The sequence below is a fragment of the Neofelis nebulosa genome, chromosome 2, assembly GCF_028018385.1.
Source record: "Neofelis nebulosa isolate mNeoNeb1 chromosome 2, mNeoNeb1.pri, whole genome shotgun sequence".
Taxonomy (NCBI): domain Eukaryota; kingdom Metazoa; phylum Chordata; class Mammalia; order Carnivora; family Felidae; genus Neofelis; species Neofelis nebulosa.
The window spans coordinates 176597883-176624147 of record NC_080783.1 but is presented as its reverse complement, the minus strand read 5'-3'; the positions used below and the strand labels follow the sequence as shown (position 1 = coordinate 176624147).

The window sequence follows — 26265 nt, the reverse complement described above, 5'->3', positions numbered from 1 at the left end:
AGCCACGTGCCCTGGTGCTGTCCCCAGCTGCATCCTCCGTTCCTCTGACTCAGATTCAGCTCACACTTGCCGGGCATCCCCAGGAGAGCCGACACTGTGTCGCTGTGTTGTTTCATTCATGCCCTCCGCAGACCTGTGGTCCGGGCACTCTGCTTTCGTCGTACAGCTGAGCGCCAAGAGGGTCAGACAAATCCAGAGACTTGCCCAGGGCTCCTGTGGCAAGTAAGCAGCACAGCCAGGACCGGGAGCCAAGAGTGCCTGGCACCCCCCTCCCCCCCCGCCCAGGGCCCTGACTATGCAGAGTAGCCCCCCTCCTCTTCCCTTCTTTTCTCTTGCCGCCCCCCCTTTGCCCTGCCATGAGACCTCTGACTCTCACACTTTGCCCCCACCCCGGGATTTCCTCGGTGAGAGGCATCACTCCCCACGGGGTCCTCAACAGCCAGATCGGGACTTAAAGTCAACTTCCCACTGGCACAGGAAGCCCAGGGCACCGCGGGGCCCCACAGTGGCCTCCGAAATAGAGGGCATCACCTGCTGTGGGTTGGGTGATGATCAAAGTAACTCTTTATACCTGCAGGCCACTTACTTTACTTTATGCCAGGCACTGTCTGAAACGGGAAACCCCACGTGGTGCGTATGGTGAGTATTCCCATCGCACAGATGAGAAAACAGAGGCGTGGTTTAAACGAATTACCTAAGAACACAAAGACTGTGGGTGGCAAGGCTGCATCAGAATTCGGGCAAGGTGGTTCCTGAGTCTGCTCACTTAATCTCCTCATATGTTTTTTGCCGGAGCTGGAAAGTCCCAAAGGACATCCAACATCACCCCTCATTTTGAAAATGAAGACCATGAGGCCCAGAGAGAGGGAGGGGAGCTTGCTCCAGTCCATGGGTCCGTGGCAGAGCCTGGGCTAGCACTCTCCCCCCGCCCCAGTTCCAGAGCCCCTCCTACCTCTGGCACTGCACCCCTTCTTAGCCTTCCATGGAACTAGTCTCTCCTGGCTGGAAACGGGCTGGGTTTCTCGCTAACAGCTCAATTATACTGGGGTGAGCACTCCACTCCAGGAAGCCGGTTTACGGGACATTAAAGTCTCTTGCTAATGACCTATGTTCCTCACATTCAAACTGGAGCCTGGCCAGACGCTCCAGGCAACCCCTTGCAGGAGTCACGAAGCTTTTGGCTGGGGAATAAGCGAAGTCACATATTTCCAGAGACAGGAAAACCCCTAGGGTCCCGTTGCTCAGCTCCTCCACAACCCACAAGGAGGTCGCTGTGCAGCCAGTGGAAGGCATTTTTTTTTTGGCCTCCTGAGATTCTCCCGGAGGACACCTGGTTAGCCTGGGCTCCCATCACCCTCACCCCGGAATTGTTCTATAGATGAAAAACTGTCACGGGCTTTTCGATAGGGGATGTCTGTCCAAACCCCACCTTGAACCAACAGGGAAACTGAGGCCAGCAAGGAGACTGGGCCAGCTCCGAGCCACACGGTGGGCCAACAGCTGCCAGAGGCAGGCTGGAAACCCGACCTGTCCACTCGGAATCCTACTTTCCATCACACTGGCTCCTCCCAGCACTCTGCCCAGAGTAAATAATCCCTGAAAGTGTCTTAGGTTCTTCTTAAAACTTTAAACCGTTGTAGATATCTTTGCAAAGACATATTTGTGGAAATAAAGAAAACAATCGTTCAGGGAATAACTTGTCTCCCTCATCCCTTACTTAATCTGTTTACTCAGCATTGCTGGGCCAGTTACCCAGCTGTCCCCTTCCTTCCCCGGGGGCTTGAAGGAGGTAAATTTAGGACATATCAATGAGCTCAACTAACGAATGTTTGTGAAGTGCTCTGCTTCACACAATGGTTTCGTGTTACATTTTCCAACAGCCTTGTGAGGTAAACACAAGCGTCTTGCAAGAGACGGTATGGCATGCCGTCTCCACCGGACACGAGAGTGAGGTAGACCAAGGGCTGGATCCCAGTCTCAACACACATGAGCCATCCGAGCTCAGGTCACTCATCTACCCTCTCTAAGCCTCTATTTTCCTCACTTATAAAACAGACATCATACCCGCCTCACAGATTTGTTGGGGAGACTGAATGAGGCAAGGCGCCCAGCACACGATAGCACTCAGAAGATGCTAGCAATGGTTATTCTTGCTTCCTCTGTGGCCAGGGGCCACATTACCAATAAGGCAGTCACCCCTGGGGTTTGATAACCCAATATAGGCAAAAACTACACATGAGCGTCAGAAGGGCCGGATGGATTCCAGCTGACAAATCCATAGCAGGAGCTGGATATACTCAGGATTGGCACATCACCCTGGCTAATCTAGTCAGGGTGAAGCCGGGTTTTGTGAGGGAGCTGCTGGGAAGATGCACCACTTTTTTCTGTTGGATGTGAACCTAGAGAACGCAGGCATGGAGGTGCCGGCTGCCATGCTGGCACTATGTGGAAAGTGGGAATGAAGCCAGCAGGGAGAAAAGAAGGCCCAGGAAGGGAAGAAAGGGGGTCCCCGATGACATGTCTTAGCAAGTTCTGCCCCAGGGCATTCAAAGGGCAGGAACCAATGCATCCTTTTTTGGGTGGGGGAGAATGTCTATCACTTACAAGTGAAAGAATCCTACAGATTCACCCACTGGCCCCCCGGGGTCTTTGATGGATCAAGAGAGCCACTGGCCCGCTGGGAGAGAAGAGTTGGGCGATGCCACTGGAATGAGATACGCAGGGCACTTCAGAGAACTGTGGAGGAGTTCTACTTCTTAAACTGGAGAGCGAGTATGCAGGTGTTTTTGATGTTATTCTCTGTGCCTCGCATGGATGAAAAATCTCACCAAAAAAAATTTTTTTAATTCCACCTAAAGAAGTATACCTCACAACTTTTCTGGAGACAATCCGGCAACACATTGTATTGTGTCCTGTGTATTTGTGTAAACACAAATGTATTTATCCATTTTTAAATTACCAACTGAAGATGCACAAACAAGTTAACCCTAAAATCCCTCTTCTTATCCTAAGGAAACATTACCATGGGCACAAAGATTTGTTTCACACTGTTTACAATTTTCAAAAATTGAAAAGACCTTACAAGATTGATCAATAAGGAACTGAGTAAATCCTTATGCGGGAATATTTAATCATGAGGAAGAATACAGTAGATTTTTCAATGTGCTAACAGGGAAAATATCTACAATATAAAGTTAAGCGGAAGGGGTGGGAGAGAACTAGGTGTCATTTAGAAACTGCATTCAGTATCAGGAGCAGATGACTTCATCATAGTGGCCTAAGCTCACAGGGGATTATTCTCCAATGTTAAAGAGAGCCTGAAGAAGGACGATCAGAAGTGGTGTGGCTGTTCCTTTAAGCTGTCAATGATTCAGACACTTTCTTGTGGCCTCCAACGTGTAGCTTCCATCCTCAGGGTCCCCTCATGACCTAGGATGACTGCTGGAACTCTCCTTCACATCTGTTTTGTAGCTAGGAGGAGACAGGAAATAAGCTAAAAAGATGCACCTCCCACCTGACTTAGCCTCATTTAAGCAACCTTCCCGGTGTTGCACAGTCTGTCTGCTTATCTGCTATTGGTCAGAAGTTAGCCACATGCACACGCCTTGCTGGAATGGAGACTGGGAAAGGTAGTCTTTATTCCAGGTGGCAAAATGCTCAGCTAAAAATCAAGATTCTGCACTAAGTGGGGTGTGTGTGTATGTGTGTGTGTCCACATGTGTGTAGACTGCAACATACATGTTTATGCGAACAGAGAATAAAGTCTGGAAGCGTATGCATATGACAAAACATTGTTATGTCTGGGAAGTCCAATTAGAAAGGATTCTTTCACTTGCTACTTCGTATCATCCTGAATTAATAAAATTATTTTCAACCACCTTATATTACTTTTAGACTCAGAAAAAAAAAAAGCCATAAAGATTCCTCAATGCTGGGGACAAAAGAGGTTAATGATGTTAAAATCCTATAACGTGAACTTCAGAGTGTGCTATGAAATTGGCAACAATATTTTATTTATGCCAGGGTTTGAATACACTCATCTACAGTCATGCAGTTAATAACCATTCTTAAAGCCTTTAGTGTGTAGTAAGCCTGAATAAGGCTGAACATTGTAGACGTGAAAATCTCTCTTCTGATCTAAAGAAATTAGATCCTCCTGGTGGTGCTCTGATCATGAGTCAATGAAGACTTCCTTTTACAAACATTTCATCTCCCCACGAGACTCATTCAGTGAACATTAACTGAGTGCCCACCACAGGCCAGGCAATTTATCAGGCCCTTTCAACCTTTTCTCACTTCATCCTTAACAAAAGCTCTGTCAGGCAGATACTACTGTCCCATTTTATAGATGAGAAAACCAAGCCTGAGAGAGCTGAAATAAGTCACTTGATCACATACAGCTCAACACTAGATCTATCTGACCTTGAAGTCCATCCTTTTTCCATGCCAGCCCCTCCTCTGAAGGCCAGTGGATGATAAATGACAAGTAATCTTCACTGAGTTCCTTGTCTCGTACCTTAGGAGCCTCAGAGTCTGAGGCTTTCTAAAATTAGGTTGATGGCTTCCTTCTCTACCTCCGGCCAGTTTTAAATATAGGCTCTCCTATCCATCTTCCTTATTCACCAATGTTTCCTCTGCACTTCACAGACCATCAGACCAGCAGTATTTTTCCTATTGCCCTCTTAACTTCCTCTGGGAGTCTGACTTGTTACTCGTTTTGGACCCAGCGTCTTGCAAACTTGTTAATGGTCATTCTTACCTAACCGTCAGCTCTGACACAAGTCAAAAAGAGCCTCCATGTATTAGTCACCCCTTGGGGACAGGGCTCTCGGTGACGTGCCACCCCTTCCGTGTTAACTTGAGCAAATTTCCTGGAAGCAGTGGGTGCGGTGGACAGACCTTGGGCTTCGGGCCCAGAGAAACTTGGGTGTGAATCTCAGCTATTCGATATTTCTGAGTCTTAATTTACTTATTCCTAAAATGCAAGTAGATAATACATCTTTTCCAGGCTGCATGGGGGGCGGTTAATGGAGATAAGTATTTTATCCCCTGGCACCTGGGAATTGCTTAATAACTTTGGCTATTTCTCTACCTTTCAGTTTTCTTGATTGAAAATGCCCCAAATTCTCACTTTATAGCTAAAGCATACCAACACCGGTTATAACTGTGCCAATAATTATATAGCACAATAGTCCAAAGCACAAGCTTTAGGATTGACTGCCTCAACCCGAATCTCAGCTCCATCACCTGGTAGCAAGGTGACCTTGGGCACTGACTTAAATCACCTGAACCTGTTTCTTCAACTGCAAAATGAGTTGTCTGACCTTACCTACCTCGTGGGGTTAAATCACTTAGAATAGTGCCTCGCCCATTTGTGAGCACTCAGTTTATGTGAGCTATTACAGCTGCCATGCACTGAGCTCCTGCTACAGGCCAGCCTCTGTGTTCAAGTCTCATCTATGTGTTCTCATTTCCACTACGTCATGGGTCACACAATCCCCACCTTTAGGCTGCGGGAACCGAGAGTCACGGCAGGAGGTTGACTTCCCCTGGATCCCACAGCTGGCAGGTGGCAGAGGCTGGGCTCAAGTCAGAGCTCTTTTCCACTTCACCCCAAGTTTATCTCCCTCTGACTTCCAGCTCATTCTCCAAGGAGCCCCCTTGGCTCCTTCGCAATTTCCTATCCTGATATCTCAGGGACATTTCCACATTAATCTTGGTTTCCTATGCTATTTATGTTCTGTTACCTTGCCCATGCTGTATCACCAGGGTTGATTAATCAGAAATCGTGTCTCTGTGGTTATGACCCTGAAGGAAATGTTTCAGAACCCCCGCCAACCCGTCCCTGATGTCAGCTCATGAAGGACGGGCTGTTTATCAGAGGGCAGAGGGCAGCCTATTGTTGCGATATAAAGGAGAGACGGCCTGGTGGCAGCGTCTCTCACAAGACTCAGCCTCCGGGGCCTGCTGAGTAAGCGGGGGTCCATGTGGCCCTCTGTAAGCAGGACGGTGCCGGCCCAAAGTGCTGACACAGCTCCGCTGTGCGGTGGAGGGAGGCCTGCAGGAGCAGGGATGCACACCCAGAGACAGTCACACGCCTACCTCCCCACCAGCAGAAGTTAGGATCACGCAACACGCTGACTGAGTGTTTCTCCCATGCTGAGGAGGAGGCACACATACCTCTTGGGTGTCAGCTCTCACCAGTCCCTGCCTTGCCCCTGAAGCACCAAGAACCCCAAACAACCCAGAGCTCCCTACAGGCCGCCTCCCCACCAGCCCCCCGCCGAGCTACTTCTTGCCTCTGTGCCTTCATCCATGCATTCCTTCATTTGACGAATATATTTTGACTACCTACTATGTGCCTTTTGTGGGTTGAATTGCACCCACCCAAAATTCGTATCTTGAGGTCCTAGCCCCCAATATCTCAGGATATGATCTTATTTGGAAATAGGGTCATCGCAGATATGATTCGTCAGGTTGAGGTCATGCGGAAACAGGGTGCACCCCTAATCTTATATGAATTGGGTCCTCACAAAAAGGGAAAATTTGGACACAGATGCACACACTCAGGGGTAATGCCACATAGAGATGAAGGTAGAGAGCAGGGTGAGATACTTACAAGAAAAGGAACACCAAAGACTGCCAGCAAACCACGAGAGGCTAGGAGGAAGACATGGAACTGATCCTTCCTCACAGGCCTCAGAAGGAACCAATCCCGCCTATGTCCTGATCTGGGACTACTGGCCTCCAGAAACGCGAGGAAATACATTTCTGTCATTTGAGCTGCCCACTCTGCGGTCTCTTGTTATGGCAGGCCGAGCAAACTAATCCGGCATCAGGCCGGAGGCAAGGGGGACGCCACACTGAACAAGGCAGAGGAGGTCCCCACCCACATCACGCTTACATTCCCACAGGGAAGGCAGGCTGTAAATCCACAAAAATATATATAAGATGATTTCAGGTCATGATAAGTGATATTAAGGAAACTAAATCAAGGTAAAGGAATAGAGGGACCAAAGTACTCAGACCAAATGCCTGTGGGGAGGTGACATTTGAAGCCCCGAAGAAGTAAGACAGCACGCCATGAGAAGTTATGAGGAAAGGACATTCCATGCGGCCCGTGTGTATGGTGGTCCACCTCTCCTGTGCACCCCAACTCTCACACCCGGCAGAATCATCCTCCAAGGCTCAGGTCAGATGCCATCTCCTCTGAAACAGACTTGGCTGACTTACAGACTAAGCTTAAACGTGCTTTCTTCTGGGCTCCCAGGTCCCTCAAGTTCAGGGCTTTCCCCAAAGTCCCACACTGTTTTATAATTCGGGGGGGTAGAGTTTGTGTGCAAGCCTAGATAGTTTCTGTCCCATTACTCCAGACAAATACCAGAGACACGCTGCTCTGTTCCAAGACAGCAGGAAACACCTGCCCTTTAAAACAAAATAAACAAGAAGCAAAACAAAAAAAGGAGAAAACCATGATACAGACATAGCCCGAAAATCCGTTTTTCCAGAGAACTGCACTTTAGTCTTCAAAGCCCCTTTCCCTGGAAGACCAGAGCTCTTCTGGAGGATCGAGCTGGAAGACAGCAGACTGACGATGAATCCGCCAAACAGAGCAGCCCCTTCCACAGGGAAACACGTGGAGGTGGACAGGAATAAGTGTGGGGGTGGACGGAGTTCCAGAAGCTCCTGCCCACTGACATGGATGGGGGTTTGCCCAAATGGCCCAGTATTCCCAGCAGGAGATGGCAGAGAGCACAAGTCCCAGCGTGGCCGGCAGCCTATAGGCCAGCAAAGGTCACTCTCCTCAGTGTGAATATCGCTGTGACTTCCATCCTTGCTGCCCATGTTGCCAAACAGCCCTCTGTTCCGTCCTGGGCCTCTGTGCCCAGGTCAAGGGTATGGATTCCACCTGGAGAGGTAAGGTCAGATCCCAGAGCCCCAGTCCCCATGTGAAAAAAAAAAAAAAAATCTTTCAAGTTTACAAAGCATTTTTGAGTAAAATACCTCAAAATCGGTCTAAAAACGAGGGCTCTTATCCCCCCAAGCTTACTTCCACTCCCGTGTTCTCAGGAAGCACCAATACTCACGTATCATTCAGCTAGAAAAGTAATTAAGCATCTTCGTTTTACCTCTGCATCATTCCCCTATTCAAAAGATGAACAAAAGTAGCTGATTCTACTTGACAAATGTCTCCCGGTATCCCTTCCTCTCCACTCCCGGAGCACCTGCACTCCTGCGAGCACCTTATCGCCTCGCTCGTGGCTTTCTTACTACAGCAGCAACCTTCCTTCCCCCCACCACACACACACACACACACACACACACACACACACACACACACACATTTGCAACCTACCCTCCCTGTTGGTGCCATCTTCCCAAACAGTTACCCTGATCAGGTCAGTTCTCTGCTCCTACTGCTAAATCCCGATTTCCCTCGGGATACATCCAAACTCTTTATCAGGAACCACAAGGCCCAGCACAACCCAGCTTTATCTCCTCTTACCACTGGTGCCTTCCACTTGTCTCTCCAGCAGCTGTCAACTGCTTAAAACCACATCACACCATTTCTCATCTCCAATCATTTCCTCATGTTTTTCCCTTTTCCTGGGACACCTCCCTTCCCTCACCCCACCCCACCCCCACCCCACCCCCTACCTAACTCCTTCTCATTCTTTGTGGCACAGCACAGGTATCATCCCCGTGAGGAAGCCTTGCCAGGCCTCCCTCACCCCGCCCCAGCACACCTGGCGAGGGTAGGTACCTTTTCCAGCACCTTTTAGGCCCCGAGTAAGTCATCTTCCCACGGCCCTTTGTTGTGACATGGTGCACCCAGAGTGACAGCCAGCCATTTATGTGCCATTCCTCTCATTTGACTGTGAGCTCCTCAAGGGCCAGAGCTGTGTTCTACTCGTGTCTACACCGCCAGCTGCTAGTCACAGCCTTGGCAGAAAGTAAGAACTGAGTAAGGGCCAAATGAAGGAAAGAATCTTTAATGGACTTGAGGTAACTCATGAGTGGAAATGAGGAGTCTAGGATAATTCCAAGTTCAAGAGGCTGGATAGTGATGACTTTTATAAGCATAGGAAATACAGGATGAGTGAAGGTTTAGGCAGCAGATAGCCACCTGCATCAGGAAGAGACTTCACTAGGCAGTTGGGTCTATGTACGCTTCTAGAGTTCAGGGAAAGCTCTCGCCCGAATAAGAGATATCATTTGGGGGAATCAATGCAGTGGGAAAATTCCCCAGAGGGTGGTCTAGAGTGAGAAAAACAGTGGAGGAAACCTTGAAAGAACACTGGCATTAAAAGGTGGGCAGAGAAAGACAACCCGATACAAATGACAGAGGGGGACCGGCCAGAGAGGTAAAAGCTGCTCCATCAGAGAATGATGTCAACCAAATCAAGTGAAGAGTGCATTTCCAGAAGCATGACAGGGTTTCCAAATGCAGCAGTAGTGACCACACTTTTTCAACTATGGGCAAGGCCCTTTATAATGCAGTCTTTGCCTAGACTTCCCACCTCACCCCCTCACACTGCAGATCCTAGCCTGTCTGCATGGTTTAGGATTCCCGAATATGCTATGCCATTTCACCCTCTCATACCTTTGCTCAGTCATTCCCTCTGCCTGTAAGGTCCACATCCACCCACTCTGAAATTGTCATCAATCAAATGCCACCTTGAGCTTTTCCTCCTGCAAAGCTCTCCTAGCCTGTGCCCTGACAGGAGAGGGAGGTGACTGCTCCCTCTTGGTAAGCCTCCACTCTTCTGTGAACTTGGCTCTCATATATGACCTGTAATACCATATTTTTCTTTCCATGCTTGAGTTGTCTAGGGGCACGGGCTGTCGTATTTATTTCTATATATTTTTATAATGCCAAGACCAGACACAGTCTGGCATAAAGTCTGAAGTCCATATATTTTATTGAATGAGAAAGAAAGAAGGACTCTGCACGTCAACATCACTCAGAGAACAAACCAACAGAAATGCAAGAATCAAAATCTGGTTAAATGGTCTCCTTGGTTGGGATTTGGTTAACAGGTTTTCCTGAGAATGCCCGGGTTAAATGTTACATAGGACACATTAAGTGAGTTTTGCCCTGGCCTACGGAAGCTCCTGAGCACGGCTGCAAATGAACTAATCTGGGTGGGAGGGAGCACCTCTGTGGGGTCACAGAGAAACATCCGTTTGTGTTGAAGCTGCCAAACTGCCTTTCCCTTGCCCCCAGCGCACCAAGGGTGTCTCATAAATGTTAAATAATCATAATGACCACGCTCAAGGGGTGTCAGTGCTCATAAAATCTAGCTTTTATGGATGATTCCGAGTCTCCTGGTGGGTGGTTAGAAATTGAGCAGGCCTCATGGCCAGAGGTCTCCATACAGGCTGCATCTGAGAGACCTATAAGCTTGGGTGGCAGGAAGGGGATCCAATCACAAGCTAGGACGCCCAACCATTGATTGATTGAGGAAGGCCACCCACACTGAGCCTTCTGGAATCCATTGGTGAGTCATGGGCCAAAGGATTATGTCTTCAATATGGGCCATCGGGCCTGATATCGAGGCATTTCCTGCTTACAGCTTAGGGGAGCTATCCTTAATGAGGGTGATGACCTGTGAGTCCAAGAAATAAGCAGCTGAGAGGAAAACCCTGGTCTCCTTTACCCCTCATGGCGGGCGCATGGCTTCCTAAGCCTTTTCTGATGGTATAATCTCCAGCAAACCTCAGTTTACATTCATTCATTCATTCATTCCATCATTATTCAGCTGTTGTATTCACTCTTTCCACAGACATTAATTAAGTACCTGGGCTAGATGTTAGAAGTACCGAGATAAATAAGACACGGTTCCCACCCTTGGTGGGTCCACTGTAGGAAAATGAGTAAAACACCAATTTTTATGTAATGGGTTAAGTACATATAGCCATAGAGGAGCGTACAAAGGGCAGAACAGCAACCTCTACTGCTGTAGAGGATGAACAGAGTTCTACCAGGCAGGTAAAAGGGAAGAAGAGAGGGGGCTAGGTATCCAGGGGGGTTGAGAAGGCATTTTAAACAATCAGATACACAAAGGGAGGGTGGCACCAAAATAGGGGTCACGACCAGGACCTCCACCTTGCATAGTTCCAGGAGCTACTACTCACATCAGCATCTATAGTCATATAGTGCACAGTCAACCCCCACACCCGCCCCACCCCTAATCGGGGTTCAGTTCCTGGCTCTGCTTCTAACTAGCTGTATGACGCTCTTGGACAATGCTTTTCCCGTTTCTCAGTCTCTTCAAGTGTGGGATAAAGAAGCTGCACCAGCTAGCTTCCAAATCTCTTCTTCCCTCTAGAGTCCCCCAGGAATCTAGGAGTCTAACCGGAGCTGAAACGACATGGGGTTATTAAAGCTTGTCATTCAGGACCAAATTAGGTATTGTCCTTGGAAATGAAACTTTACTCTTCTCCAAATCTTGATTCACACAAAGGTTGATTAAACACTGACGCATTAAAATGTAAATTAAGGATCACTTAGCCCAAGTGGTTCCTTTTTGAAAAGGTGAGACTGAGGCCCAGAGACAACAAGTGTTTCACTCAGAGGTAAACAGCCAAGTGGATTAGGACCAAGACCAGGGTCAGGACAAAAATGTTGTGTGTGCCAAGCCAAGTAGTTACCAAGCTGGACCCTGACTCCCTCCAATGCTTTGTAATGGCAGAGCACCCCGTTGACCAAACCTACAGATCTAGGACTGGAGCACAATTCCAACTGATATGCCTTTAAGACCTAAGACTTCCAAACCCATTTCCTCAAAAGTAAATTGAGTCTATGTATATAGTCAAGTTACTTTAGACATGGCCAAAACATTTTAAACACCATCCATCCTGACAGCCAAATGAGAACCCAAGTGTGATCCTAGCTCCTCCCTCTCTCTATTATCTCTTGCCAGGGGGTGCCTGGGTGGCTCAGTCAGTTAAGCATCCGACTTCAGCTCAGGTCATGATCTCGCATGAGTTCGAGCCCCGCGTCGGGCTCCGTGCTGACAGCTCAGAGCCTGGAGCCTGTTTCAGATTCTGTGTCTCCCTCTCTCTGACCCTCGCCCGTTCATGCTCTGTCTCTGTCTCAAAAATAAATAAACACTAAAAAAAAAAATTTTTATTGTCTCTTGCCAGATCCTAAATACGTGACTCTCCCTGTCCCACCGCTGACCTGGTTCAGAGCCAGGCTATTGCGTTAGCTGGCTGACTAGTCTCCCGCCCTCCCATGCATCTTCCTCCGTGTAGCTACCAGGACGGTGTTGACTCTCCCCTGCTCTGAGCAAGCTGGGGGCACTCCCACACCTGCCAGATAAAACCCAACCTCTGCAGCATGGCACGCCACACCTTTTGAGATTCCCCCCACCTGCCTGGCATTGTTGGTCTCTGCCTTCATACTCCTCAAGGGTGCACCGGTATTGCTCATGGGTCTGCAGTCATGCTGAGCTCTCTCGGCTCTCTGTACCTCTCCTCAGACTGTTTCCTACGCCTGGAAGGCTTCCCCCTCCTCAAATCCATCTCCTTGTACATCCCTCCTATACTAGTCTGCTCGGGGTGCAAAATACCACAGGCTAAGTGGTGCAAACAACAGAAGTTTATTTCCTCACAGTTCTGAAGGCTAAAATGCATGACCAAGATGCAGGCAGGTTCAGTTTCTGATGAGAGCTCTCTTGCTGCTTAGGGGCAGTCGCCTTCTCTCATGACCTCACGTGGTCTTTCCTGTGTGTGTGCATGGGAACAGAGCTTCCTGGTATCTCTGCCTCTTCTTACAAGGACACCAGTCCTGTTGGACCAAGCACCCACCTTCATAACCTCATTTAACATAATAACCTCCCTAAAGGTCATACCTGCAAATACAGTCACATTCAGGGTTAGGGCTTCAATATATGAACTTAGGGGAGGGGGACAAACTTCAGTCCATGGCACCTCCATTTAGAGCTCTTATCTCTACGAACTGGGATGATTTATTTTCATATCTGTCTCCTCCACTGGTTTTGAGTTCCTATGGAAAGTTAAAATGGTCTCTGAATCCTATGTCAGTTACGACTGGTCTAGGTTTTGTGAGGTCCTCATTAAGAAAAGGATGAAAAATTAGATATGAAGTGAATTTAGAAAGGGCCTGTACAAGTGACGGACCCTCGAGTTAAGCTTTACGGCTTCAGAGTACATCAGCCTCTGGGCTCATAGTAAGAAGCCTCCCTGGGTGCTAGAGAGACCACAGGCTGGGCTGCATTCCAATTTCTCCTTTATTTTTGGGCAGGTGAGTTCACTGTCTGCACTTCAGTATTTCTGCATACCTGCAGGTGAGGGTATTTTGAAAATGTAATTACATAACCCGAAAAAGATGTTACGTATTTGTTTACGTGCCTACTGTCTGTGTTTCCAACTACAGTGTGTGCTCCACGAAGAAGGGGACCTGCCCTGGTCACTGCTGAATCCCAGTGTTCCATGATGGTGCCCGGAAAGGACGAGATGCTCAAGAAACATGTGTTGATTGAAAGAATGTAGTCCTTGGTAGTACCTGAAAGATTGGTGTCTGGCATCCATCTGTAAGTAAGTTTTCCCCATTGAAACTCTTGCTATTATTAATGAATCTTAGTTAAATGAATAAAGAAGAGTCAAAACACACCCACGTTCAGAAGACATAAAAATCACTGTAAGCTAGACTCTGGAGAGCATAATAATTCAAAATTTCTTATGGCCCTAAATGTTTTTAAAGCTAGAATAACAAAATACCTGGAAGGAAGAAGGGAAGGAAAAAATGGGAGGGAGAGGGGGAGAGAGAGAAGGGGAGAAAGAAAGTGAGGAGGAGGGGGAGAGGGAGACAGACAGAGAGACAGAGAGAGAGAGAGGCAAAACAAAAGAACACAGAAAACCCTCCGGGCAGTGGGCATAATCGAAATAGGAAAGCCCCGGAAATTTGATATGGTTTCTCTGGGGACTAAACATATTTATTCCTTGTGGAGTGGCCACCTCCATACTCTCCAGGGAGCACAGGGTGTTGGTAGGTGCTCTCCAGTGGGCTGCTTAAGGGGAGGCAGGGACCAGCCTCATCGGACAACCTGGAATAGTGCCAAGCTCCAGTCTCTTGCAGCTTGGAGCTGAAAAGCCAATCCTCCAACTTAGCTCTGAACTCTTCACCCCAATCAATTAAGAGAAATCCCATCAAAACCTCCAGATAAGTCTGCTTGGCCTGACCCTGATGATTCGAGAGACTCTGCTGCTCCTGGAAGAATCGGTTTTTAAATGGCTCACCCTGTCGGGTTGAGGAATTCAGGGAGAGGTAGACAATCCCAGCACTGTAGAGCTGAGAGGGACTTAGCACTCACAGAGTGCACATCTCGACAGGGTCACGTAGCTTCCTTAGTGTTGTTGGGAGAAATTTCTTAAAGTGGTCTGGCTTCCTACGCAGCCCATTTAATTCTCACACTTGACCGTGTCAGTAACTCTGACTCGTGGTTCAAGCGTAAGAGCGTGGCCTCGGCTTCACAGACCTTGTTTCATTTCTCACTCTGCTTCCTGTGTACTATGTGAGCTTCACCTTCCTGGGCCTCAATCCCACCCTCCACAGGACAGACATTATCTCACATTCCTGTAGTCAAGATGGAGTCAGATAGCATTTACCTAAAGGCGGGCACTTTCAGGGCTGAATCAGTGGTGATTTCCCACCTTCTCTCTTGCTCCCTCTTCCCTCTACTCCTTTTCCCCCTCTGTTCCCAGCAGGTACTGTGATGAACGCAGAGTGCAGTACGGAGCCCTTGCTCAAAGGAAGCTCACCTCCATGGAGCTTCAAGCTTCCATGTGAACGTGGGAAGACATGGCTTCTCCAGATCCATGCTCCCCCACAGACTTCTGGGACATCACATCCAGGCCGTGGGCCAAGCTGCAGGAATACACAGATGTCCATTCCCTATCCTCAAGGAGCTCACAGAAAACTCTAGCTAAAGACAAGGAAGAGAAAAAACCCACAGTAAGCATGAAATTATATAGAGCCCAGAAGTCATGTAGAAGGGAAGGAAATGGCTTCATCAGGGTCCAACGATGACACGATTGGGGGGAAACCCAAGAACAACTGCAAAGTCCTCCTTGTCTGATTAAAAAAATAAACATGCAAAAAAAAAAAAAAAAGTACAAGGAATTAGAAGCTCACCAGTCAGGGCAAACTATTCCTGGGCACCGCATATTCTGAAGAGAATCTGGTGCATACCAGCTACTACACTTATTCAGTCTTCTGGATCCTATGATTAAGGCTGGTGGGAAAAAGTATACAATTAAAGGAGACTGAAAGAAAAAGAGAGAAAATGAAAGAAGAGCAGAAAAGAGGAAGGAGGAAAGGAAGGAAACTACCTTTGGTTTCACTTGTGTGTACTAAGTCCCCTACCAGGTCCCTGCACTTATTCCACTCCCTGACTGGAAAGAAAGAAGGGGGTGGGGGAGGAAGAAATCCTTGAGATGGATAATATCTCTCTGTAACTATGAGGAAAGTAAAGCCAGGAGATGAAACGCCTTGCCTAAGGCCACATAACCGTAAGCAGAGAACAGGGATTGAACGTCAGCTATGCCTGGGGCGCCTGAGTGGCTCAGGTGATTAAGCTCAGGTCATGACCTCACGGTTTATGGGTTCGAGCCCCACATCAGGCTCTGTGCTGACAGCTCAGAGCCTGGAGCCTGCTTCGATTCTGTGTTTCCCTCTCTCTGCCCCTCCCCTGCTCGTGTTCTCCCTCTCTCTCTCTCTCTCTCTCTCTCAAAAGTGAATAAACATTTAAAAATAAAAAATAAAATAAAAAAGAAAGTCAGCTACACCTGACTCCAAAGCTCATGTTCCTTTCAGGGTATCCTGATCCCTGGGACAGACTCTACCATATTCTTCCCAAATGATGGCGTAAATGGAAAGGGGTAGTCATGGGTGTAGGAATATGAAGAACAGAGACATGAGCCCTTCCACGTGCCCAAGGAATCCCACCACCCTGTGACTGACTTCTCCCTTTGCTATTGAGTTAACCCTGGGCAAATTGCCTAACCTCGGTGCATCCTGGGTTGTCTTACATGTAAAACGGATCCCTAATATCTTCATCATCTGATAAAGGAGAATAGATTAGCTAAATTCTTTTTTTTAATGTTTATTTATTTTGAAAGAGCACACGAGCTGGGGAGGGGCAGAGAGACAGGAAGAGAGAGTTAATCCCAAGAAGACTCTACACTCAGAGCAGAAGCCTGATTCAGGGCTCAAGCTCATGACCCTGGCATCATGACCCGAGCTGAAATCAAGAGTTGGCTAACTCAACTGACTGAGCCACACAGGCACCCCCAGATTAGCTAAACTCTTGAGATCCCTTACAGTCTACTCACATCACAGAATTTCATGCCTAGAAAGAACTGTAGAAATTAGCATTTCTCAAGCTTGAGGAATGGCTAAATCCTATGGCAGCTATCTCCATTTGGCCTCTTTATCTGTTCATGAACGAATTTTTAGTTGGTCACAAGAATGTCCAGCTAAAGAGATTTCTTGGCATCCCTTGAAGGTAGGGGTGACCACTTGACCAAACTATGGGCAGGGAACTATAAAAAGAAGTGATATGTGCAACTTCTGCCCTTTAAAGGAAACAGTAGGCTCTTGCCTTTCCTCCTTCCCTCCTTCCTGTTGGATGGAATACAGACTCAATGGCAGGAACTGGGGCTGCCATCTTGGATCACAAGATGGAAGGCATATGTGGACAACTACAGGGCAATATGACGGAAAAAACTGAGGTCCTGATGCTTGAGAAGCCATCGTTCCCCTTAGGATGCCTATCTGGACTTTATATTTGAGAAAGAAATAAATTCCTATCTTGTTTGTGTCTTCTAACAAATACATCCCATTTAAAGAAAAAAAATTCACAGATTCCCCAGTTTGGGAAACACACTGCACAGAAAGTGAAATGGGAGAAATTTTAGATGTTTTCAGGCTGCTGCCACAGTCATACATATAAATGCCAAAGGAGCGACTGAAATTTCATGTCCATCCATGAGAAAAAGGGGTGAGGGAGGGCCATCAAGATAATCTGGATTATGTTTATATGTAATGGCTAGAGTGTTGGATAATCATTTAGTGTATACACAAAATTATAAAAATTATCACAGGACTTTTTAATTGCCCTCACCCCTACCTTGAGCCCAGGGACCCGAGAAACCAGTTTAGAGGGAAAATGTTCGATTCGGTTGTTTCAAACTAAATTCCACTATACCTCCAGGGCAATGTCTAGGACTCAAAAGTCCTGAGAGGATGAGGAGGACAAGTTGAAATCTAAAGCTGAAATCAGCAGAACCTCAGGCCACAACCCCATGGCTTTCATCTGGTTTATATATTGGGGTTCCACAGAAGAGTTCAAAGAGCTCTGCTGATCACATGTCACTAAGTGAAACCTTCTTGCTAATAGAGGAGGGACCTAATATCCAGAAAGAGGAAGTGATTTGCCCACAACCACACAATGAGGAAGAAGCCCAGTTCCCAGGCCTAAAAAGCAGCCTCTTTCACCTGAATCTGATCTACTGAGCAGACCATGCAGCTTCTAAGCTGGGGACAACCCAACAAGGCCTCCTGGAGTCCCTCAGCCCACTCTTACCCCAGAGATGGAGCTTCCCTTTTGTTCATAAGTTTTAAGTGACTCTCCATCTCCACAGCCAGAAGAGAAAGCAGCTTTGACCACAGCAGGTGCTCCCAGTCTAAGGATGAGCTGGTGAATTCCCATACAGGCCCCAGAAAGTCACAGGTTAGCCAGCCTGCTCAGCTGACCCACAAACAGATGGTTTCTCTCCTGGGCAGGATGGGCCATGACAACAGATAAGGGAAGGTGTCGCATTGTGATCATGACCAAAGGTCACTTCTACCCAGAAAGTAGGATCAGGTAGGTGCCTAGTGTCAGGAACAGACCCCCAAATGCCTGGGCACTGGTGTTGGCCACAAAGATTAAGATTAAAAGTGTGTTGGGGCACCTGGGTGGCTCAGTCAGTTAAGTGTCCAACTCTAGATTTCAGCTCAGGTCATGATCTCACAGTTCGTGAGTTCGAGCCCCACATGGGACTCTGCGCTGATAGCACAGAGCCTACTTGGGATTCTCTGCCCCCCTCTCTCTGCCCCTCTCCCACTTGCACATGCTCTCTCCCTCTCTCAAAATAAATAAGTAAATAAATGTTTTTTAAAAAGAGTGTCTAGGGGTGCCTGGGTGGCCCAGTCGGTTGAGCGTCTGACTTCAGCTCAGGTCATGATCTCACGGTTCGTGGGTTCGAGCCCTACATCAGGCTCTGTGCTGACCGCTGGCTCAGAGCCCGGAGCCCGCTTCAGATTCTGTCTCCTTCTCTCTCTGTCCCTCCCCCACTCACGCTTTGTCTCACTCGGTTTCTCAAAAATAAATAAATGTAAAAAATTTTTAAAAATTAAAAAAAAAAAGAGTGTTTACTCATAGGAATGATCCAGAAGTTCCCGGTTCTCAAAGGGCTTTTACACACATTATCTCATTACATACAATCCTAGAGGGAAGGACCCTTATGATACTGTAACAGACACCAGAGGCCCAACAGGATCTCACTAGAACACAAATTCCTCCAGGGCAGGGGACTGTGAAGACTTTGTTCACTACTATTTCCCTCATGTCTACAATACTGAACTTGGAGTGACGCCCACTGATTATTTACTTCATAAGTGAATAAACGGCTCTGCCAATCTTCCAACCTCATCCCTTCAAAGCCCCCAGGACACCACGCACTCTCCCTTCTGGTCACAGTGAACCACCTGCAGGTCCCCAAATGAAGGAAGCTCTTTCCCAAGCCTGCAGGTTTTACACATGCTTATTCCTTGGCCTGAAATGGACTCTTCCACCTCTGTCTTCTGCTGGACCTCTACACCTCGGTCTTGACATTCGGGGCTGCAGTGTTCAGATCTGCAAGCTGTTCACAAAGCAGGAGTGACCAGTCCAGGGGGGCGGTGACTGGAGGCACCAAAGGGCTCCACCTGCCAAGCGGTGCAATCTGATATGGGGATGCCCAGAAAAAAAGGGGGGGGGGGGAGCGGAGGTTGGCACCTTTTTCAAATTTTCATGAAGGTTCCACTACTAGGGTTGTTGTGGTCCTATTGCCATCAGCTCCTCCAGGGGCTCTGTTCCCATACCCCAGGGTAGTTTAGGATCCACTCACAATGTCTGGCCTTGTCGGTTTCCCCATCGAGGTTGTGAGTGTGTCCACTATAGGGGCTGTCTTGTTAGGTGTCTCATCCACCAGGACTGTGCCAGGCCCACAGTAGTACAAGAAATGTTAGTGAATGACAAGGGAATTGCCTTTTCCATGGTCACAAAGCCAGTGAGCGGCAGAGCAGGCTCGAGCCCCCCAGACCTCCTGTAATCGAGGGCAGAGCTGCCTTCCACGGTAGAAGCCCTCCTTCTAAATATCCCTTCTTGAAGCCAAGCCTTCAGAGACACTTTAGTTAGCAGTGAAGACAAGCCAGAGTGGCTAAATTAATTTTAAGAACGGCATGCACCTCATCCACTAGGTCAGTGAGGGTCACTCGTGAACAAAAATATTTGGGGGGAGGGACTTCAGTTTTGCACCCCCAATTCATAACTCTATCTATTGGTCACTCTCCACCCAGATTTAAGAGATTCTAAGTTCCAGCAGGCCCCATGCCTACGGTGCCGGCTATCCTGACCAGGCTTTGCCCCTCTGATTCTCATCCTGCAAACCTAAACCAAAGTTGCTTTACCAAATGGCTTCTCTAAGGGGTCGCAGAGCCAAAAGCATCTCACACTTTGGTTTTCTGGGATGATGTGATCCAGATCCCCCGATGGCATGCTGCACGGGAGAAAGTGAGGAGGAACACAGAAAATCACCACGTTGGCAGCCAGGAGATCCAGGTCCTTATCTTGTTTGAGCAGGAAATTCATCCTGGGAAATTGTGGTATTTGACCCTACAACTGGAGCCAGAAGTGGAGCTATTTTACCTGCTGAGGCCAAAATCCCCAAGGGCAGTGTCAGAAAGATGGGAGTCAGGAGAAGGAGGGCTGTGATCAATTCTCTATCTAAGGCGGGGTTACGCTAGACGGAGCAGAGAGAACCCAGGACTGGTCTCCAGGGCCGGTTCCACCACTTTTTCACTCTGCGACCTAGGGCACCGCGGGACATCTCTGAGCCTCAGGTCCTCATCTGAATGTGGGGGTGAGACACATTTCTACTGTGAAAGGTTTTTTGTTTTTTGTTTCATCATGCCCTTCTTTCCTTATCTACTTTCCTTATCATGACAGATAACAGAGTAGTCAAGAGCCTGGGGTCTGGGCTGAGATTTGCACCGTGCTCTTGGGTAAGTTCCTTCTGTCTCAATTTTCTCCTTTGTAAAATACTTGTAAAAATACTATATTTTGTCCAATACCTCATGGAGTTGTTACGAGGACTAAAAGAAATGCAAGTGTATAAAGTAACTTATTTAGTATGTGCTAAACAAGTGAACTACTCTTACAGAAGTCGGACCCTCACTTATTAAGAAATCCAGAGAACACCTTAAAGGGTAGAGAACCCTGTGTTCCAGGCCATTTTGTCTTTCCTGTTCTGTGATCTCATCCTCTCTGGGCCTCTATTTATTTCCTCAGTAAAATAAAAGGGTGGGGGCTCCCTAAGAGTCTTCTAGTCAGTCCATCCTGTGGGTACCAATACATGCCCCTTGGAACCTGTCTCAGCCATGGAACTCCCTACTCGTCTTCAGCGGCCAGGTTACATTTAACTTCGTCTGGGAATGCTTCCTTGTATCACACAGAAACAAGCCAACACACAAAAATGACCACTGGAATCTTCCCTTGCCTTGAGCATTCACCAGATACTTACTGTTTCCCTAATCATCAGTTTCCCTCCTCTCCCCACCCTTGCAAAGCCCTTACCCCTGGAGGGCATGTCCCAGATGGAGTATTACAAAGTGCCCAGGCTATTAAGGCAGATCTGGGCGAAGCCGAATTCTAGATGACACTGGGTACGTCACTTCAACCCTCTAAGCCTCGACTGCCTTATCTTAAAATAGGCAGACTAATATCTACATCATAGGGGTGTGAGGATCCCACGCAGGGACAGCCAGGAGCTGGAGCACAAGTCCCTAGAAAGGGCTGGAAGTCGCCTTTTTCTCCAGAAACGTCCCAGGCTGTGGCAGAAAGCACGAAATACAGGGCTGGAGGACCGCACGCTGTGCTCTGTGCAGCGTGGAGATCCAAATCATCCTGCCGCCTCCCCCACGGATAAACCACCGCCGCAAAGAGTTAACGTTCAACCAACCACCCTACTGACCCCATTCTTTTCAAAACCAGACCTGGCTGGAAGCCCTGAGCTGCTCCCATTGGGCCCGTGCCTGCCCCGCCCTCCAGCGTCCCACCCGAGGCGCGGGCTGGGGAAAAGCACGCCAAACAAAACCCTGCTGCTGTAATCGGGGTCACCCCAAAGACGCTCCCAGGAAAGCGCGCCGCTGCCGCAGAACTCCGCACCCGCAGTCTAAACTGTGGGCCCTCCCTGTGGGCAGGGAACTGGGTCCCAGCCGGCCTCACTCCCACCCCGGGACACCCTGGCCGGAGGCAGGGCTCCGGCGCCCACGACACCCAGAAAGGCGCGCGACAAGCTCACCGCGGGGTCTCCGCGCCTGGCAGCCCGGGCAGGCCCCGCCCCCGCACTCAGGCCTCCAATCAGCGCCTCCTTCCGCCTCCAGCCGCCCGAGTGCATTGCCTGGGGCGGCGGGCGCGCGGGAAAGCCGGCAGAGACCCACCACCCGGCGCGGGTCTCGCGGCAGGCGGAAAAAGCGCTAGGAAAAGCGCAACTCACCTTCTCCCGAAAGGCGGAGAGTAGTCCTCACGGGAAAATGACCGCAGAGGCTACTGCAAAAAGGAAAAAAAAAAAAAAAAAAAAGAATTGGACAGCCACAAAGGCGTGTATATATATATATATATATATATATATATACACACACACACACACACATATGTGTGTGTATATATATATATATATATATATGAATATTTTGAAAAGAAAAATCCAGACCTCACCCCCACGGTTTTAACAATCCATCGCTCCCATCACCCATACCTATGTCCTCCCTCCGCTCCTTCCGCAGCTCCAAGGCTAGCCTCCATCACCTTTACTCGGCCTCAACTCCTGTGCCCCATCCCCCACACCCGTCCCGGGCCGCACCTGGCAACCCCCAAGCTGATTAAAGCCCACCCCCGGCCGCCCTCACCTGCGTCCCGCCCCGGGAACGCAGCACGGGAGCAAGCTGCCTTGCTGCCTGGTGTCCATAAATTCCTGCGAGGAACTTCAGGATTTCCCGAGTGGATTCTTCCCCACTCCTCTAAAGGACATTGCACATCTACTCTCTTATCAGCCCAGCACCTTCGCTCTCCTCACAGCGGCTCGTTTGGCCGGGATATTACTGCGGAGGTAGGTGCAATCGGGCCAGAAAGGACACTTTTCACCTAGTTCCCCCACCCCCTCGTCTATGGCAGCCAGACTTCTGCCCGCCCCCGCGCCTGGTGGTCTGCGGGGTCGCCCCGGCCCTTTTCTAGGCCTTGCTTTCGCCGGTACTCTGTGCGCATGCCCTTCCCTTCTCCCCACCCCACCCCCCACCCCCACCATCACTTGCCCCTTGCTTCCAAATCATTGCCCTCGGCTCACGAGTTTTCTCCTATCTTCAAAAACAAAAGCAAACCAAAGCCGAGCCAAAAACCAGAAATCTCTCTTGGTGCCCTAATTTCCTCCAGCTACCTACCCGTTTGCCCCCTTTACAGAGCAACTCATCAAGAACCCTTAATGCCAGTGGTCGTCAAACTTGTTTGGTTCACCTGCGCCTGAAAGAATATAGACGAATCATGTACTCCAAAACCGATTTTTAAGTTAACGTCTAAAATTTTTCATTTTAAGTTTAAATAGTTGCAAACATGATAATTTATGGCAATTTGTAAATATTGGAATTATAAAGTCACTTACTATTTTAAGTGTATCCAAGTGAATTTAAATATAGCACTCTGTTGCTTGCAAGAATGAAAGATTTAAAGAATCAGAAATTTTGCATAGTTCCTTTTATTCCTTGAACTCTTATTTTTATCCTATTTACCTCCCTTCCAGAATCTTAGCCTACTGCAGATTATTCGATTGAAAGTCTTTTATTCATCATACCATATATCTAACAAAACATGGATATAAATGGAAATATAAAATGTTCCGCTTCCCGTGTCCATGTGGTTCAAAGTATCAGAAAATTCCATCTGGGGGTTCCTGGGGGGCTCAGTCCGTCAAGCGACTGACTTGGGCTCAGGTCAGGATCATTGGGCCCTGTGCTGACAGCTCAGAGCCTGGAGCCTGCTTCAGGTTCTGTCTCCCTCTCTCTCTGCCCCTTCCCTGCTCACGGGCTCTCTCTCTCTCTCTCTCTATCTCTCAAAAATAAATAAACATTAAAACATTTAAAAAGAAAATTCCATCTGAATTATAATAATTATCAGTAGTACACAATTTACCAAAACGACAAATATACTATGGATTTTTAAAAATAATTCTGAAACGTATAAAGTAAAGTTTTATTGGAAATGAATCTCATAATGAGATCTATGAGGATTTTTTCAGTTCATATATCCATTGGCATATATTTATTGCTAGAATGGCACAAGGTTAAGCATCAAATCTGTTCCTATTTTTCATATTTACAGATGTCAGCAGTGAGAAACCTTATTCTCAAAAATAAGTATGTGGGGAAAGAGTTTGTTGTAAGAATGTGACTCAATTCTTCGAATTCCTTCTAAGGCACGTTCCAAAACCACATCACCAACTACCATCAAAAATTGTTTTCAAAACTGTATCATTGGATAACAAATCAGGGGCTCAGTTTAGGGTATTGTGAGGTGCCTATTAGATATTTGGGCAGAGACATCAAGGGAATGCATTCTCTGCTATGGAGAAAACTGTGGTCTCCAGGCAGCATCAGGATGTGAAGTGACTGCAGAGGCCGACCCTGACCCTGACGGCCAGTGGAATGGGAAGAGCACTGAACTCGAGTCAAAAACTTGGATTCTGGGGTGCCCCGGTGGCTCAGTTGGTTGAGCAACTTCAGCTCAGGTTGTGATCTCACAGTTTGTGAGTTCGAGCCTGGCACTGGGCTCTTTGCTGTCAGTGCGGAGCCTGCTTGGGATCCTCTGTCCCCCTCTGTCACTGCCCCTCCCCTATTTATGCTCTCTCACGCTCTCTCTCAAAATAAATAAACATAAGAAAAAATAATAAAAAAACTTGGGTTCTACTCATGGGACCTCGTCTCTGCTGACAGTGTGAGCTTGCCCAAGTTACACAACCTCTCTGAGCCTTAGCTTCCCCTTTCCCCTTTCATGGGGTCCACAAAATCTGGAGCAGGAGGAGCTCTCACTGGGAACACAGACTTTTCTGAGTTCTTTAACTTCTCAGGAGACCAGAATAACACAGATCCAGATACGGCTGCATCACCAGCCACACAATGAGTTTTATTTTATTTTTTTAACTTTTAAGTACAGTAAGATATGCATAGTATAAAGTTTATCATCTTAACCATTTTTAAGTGTACAGTTTAATAGTGTTAAGTGTATTCACATTGTTGTACAACTACTTGCCAGAAGTTTTTCATCTTACAAAATTGAAATTCTGTATCCATTAAACAATTTTCTATTCTTTCCTCCCCCAGTCTCCAGCAACTGCCATTCTACTTTGTTTCTATTACTTTGACTATTCTATATACTCCTATAAGGGTGATCATATCTTGTATGTCCTTCTGATTGGTTTATTTAATTTAGCACAATTTCCTCAAGGTTCATCCATTTGTAGCATATGTCAGAACTTCCTTCCTTGTTAAGACTGAATAACATTCCACTGTAGGTATATACCAACTCTGAATTTTATTTCACACTGAGATGGGATTTTTTTTTAATACAAAAGATGCTATGTTTCTACATACACATTTGTATATGACCTACCAGACAGATGTCAGGTTCACGGTCTACTGTAGACTTCAAAGTTGACCCATTCTCCTGTCCTATTTATTATTCCATCAATCAAAGCTGTGGGTCAGAATATCAAGTTAACACCACAATCCCCGTGTTCCAGTTTGGAGCCCTGAGACTACCTGGTTCCATTCTCCAAGCATACAACACATCTCCAGATCGGTCCTCACACCAACTCAAACCTCTGCTCACCTTTATTCACTCTCTTATGATAGATAGCTCTGTGGAGGTCTGTATCTCTCATGAGATTGTATACCTGTTTGCAAATAAGAAGCAAATATTTGATTCTGCATCCCCAGCACTTGAACAAGGTATTTGGCACATGGAAATGTTCAATAATTGTTTTTTAATGTTTACTCCTAAAGTTGGAAAATCCCTTATTTACTTGTTCCAAATTATTCAAATAGTTCAAAATTTGAATGCAAAATAATTCAAAAATTACTGCTTGCCTTCTCTGAGCCAGGCTCTGTTCTAGGAGATGGACTATCACAAAGAACAAGACAGACTTGATCCATACTCTCATGGCACATTCTGGTAGGAGTGTGGGAGAACCAACAATCAGTAAAATTCCAGGCCCTGATTAGAAGAGGGTATTGGAGTAGCAAGGGCCTGGGTTTATATTGACTTATACTGGGGGGGGGGGGGGGGGGGGGGGAGATCATGGAAGTCATCTCTGCAAAAGTATTAAAGAGAGACCTACATGCCAAGAAGGAGCCAAGCAGGGGAAGAACAAAAAGAAGGGCATTCCAGGCAGAAGGAATGGAGAGTACAGAGGTCCTGAAGTAGGAAAGTTACACTGATGCAGGTTAAAGTCCTATTACTTCTATTCTAGAGATACGACAACTAAATCTAAGAGAGTGATTTGCCCACCTCTCACAGAAGTGGCAGCTAGGTTGGGAGTTGACTACAGCCAGAAAGTAGTCATATTTAGGGGTTTTGCAGATGCTTACCAAAGTGGTTCAATTCCCTACACTATGAAAAAGAAGTAGCCTGACTGACTGTGATCCCCAATGAGTACGCGTCTCTTTCTACACTCTCCCACTGGACCATTTGTCTCATCCACCTCTACTGGCTTTCTCCACCTCCGCCAGTTGTTGACTCCAAAAAGCCTACTAACCCCCAACTGGAATGCAAGCACTATTTTGTTTTGTACATTCCAAAATGCCGAGAACTAAAACACTGTGTGGCATGTAGTAGATACTCAATAAATATTTGTTGAATGAATGGATAACTGGACCGCAAACCT

The 26265-nt window shown here is 47.5% G+C and overlaps 1 long non-coding RNA gene across 1 annotated transcript in view; it reads right to left on the bottom strand.

Annotated features, from left to right (window-relative positions):
- Nucleotides 1-22570, bottom strand: part of LOC131504679 (uncharacterized) — an 81112-nt gene extending 58542 nt beyond the window's left edge. The window contains exons 1-2 of the long non-coding RNA XR_009258105.1: nt 22244-22570; nt 21832-21881 (exon numbers count right to left, since the gene is read on the bottom strand). This is a non-coding gene — a long non-coding RNA (uncharacterized LOC131504679). The remainder of the gene's footprint in view (nt 1-21831; nt 21882-22243) is intronic.
- Between the last annotated feature and the right edge of the window lie 3695 nt (nt 22571-26265).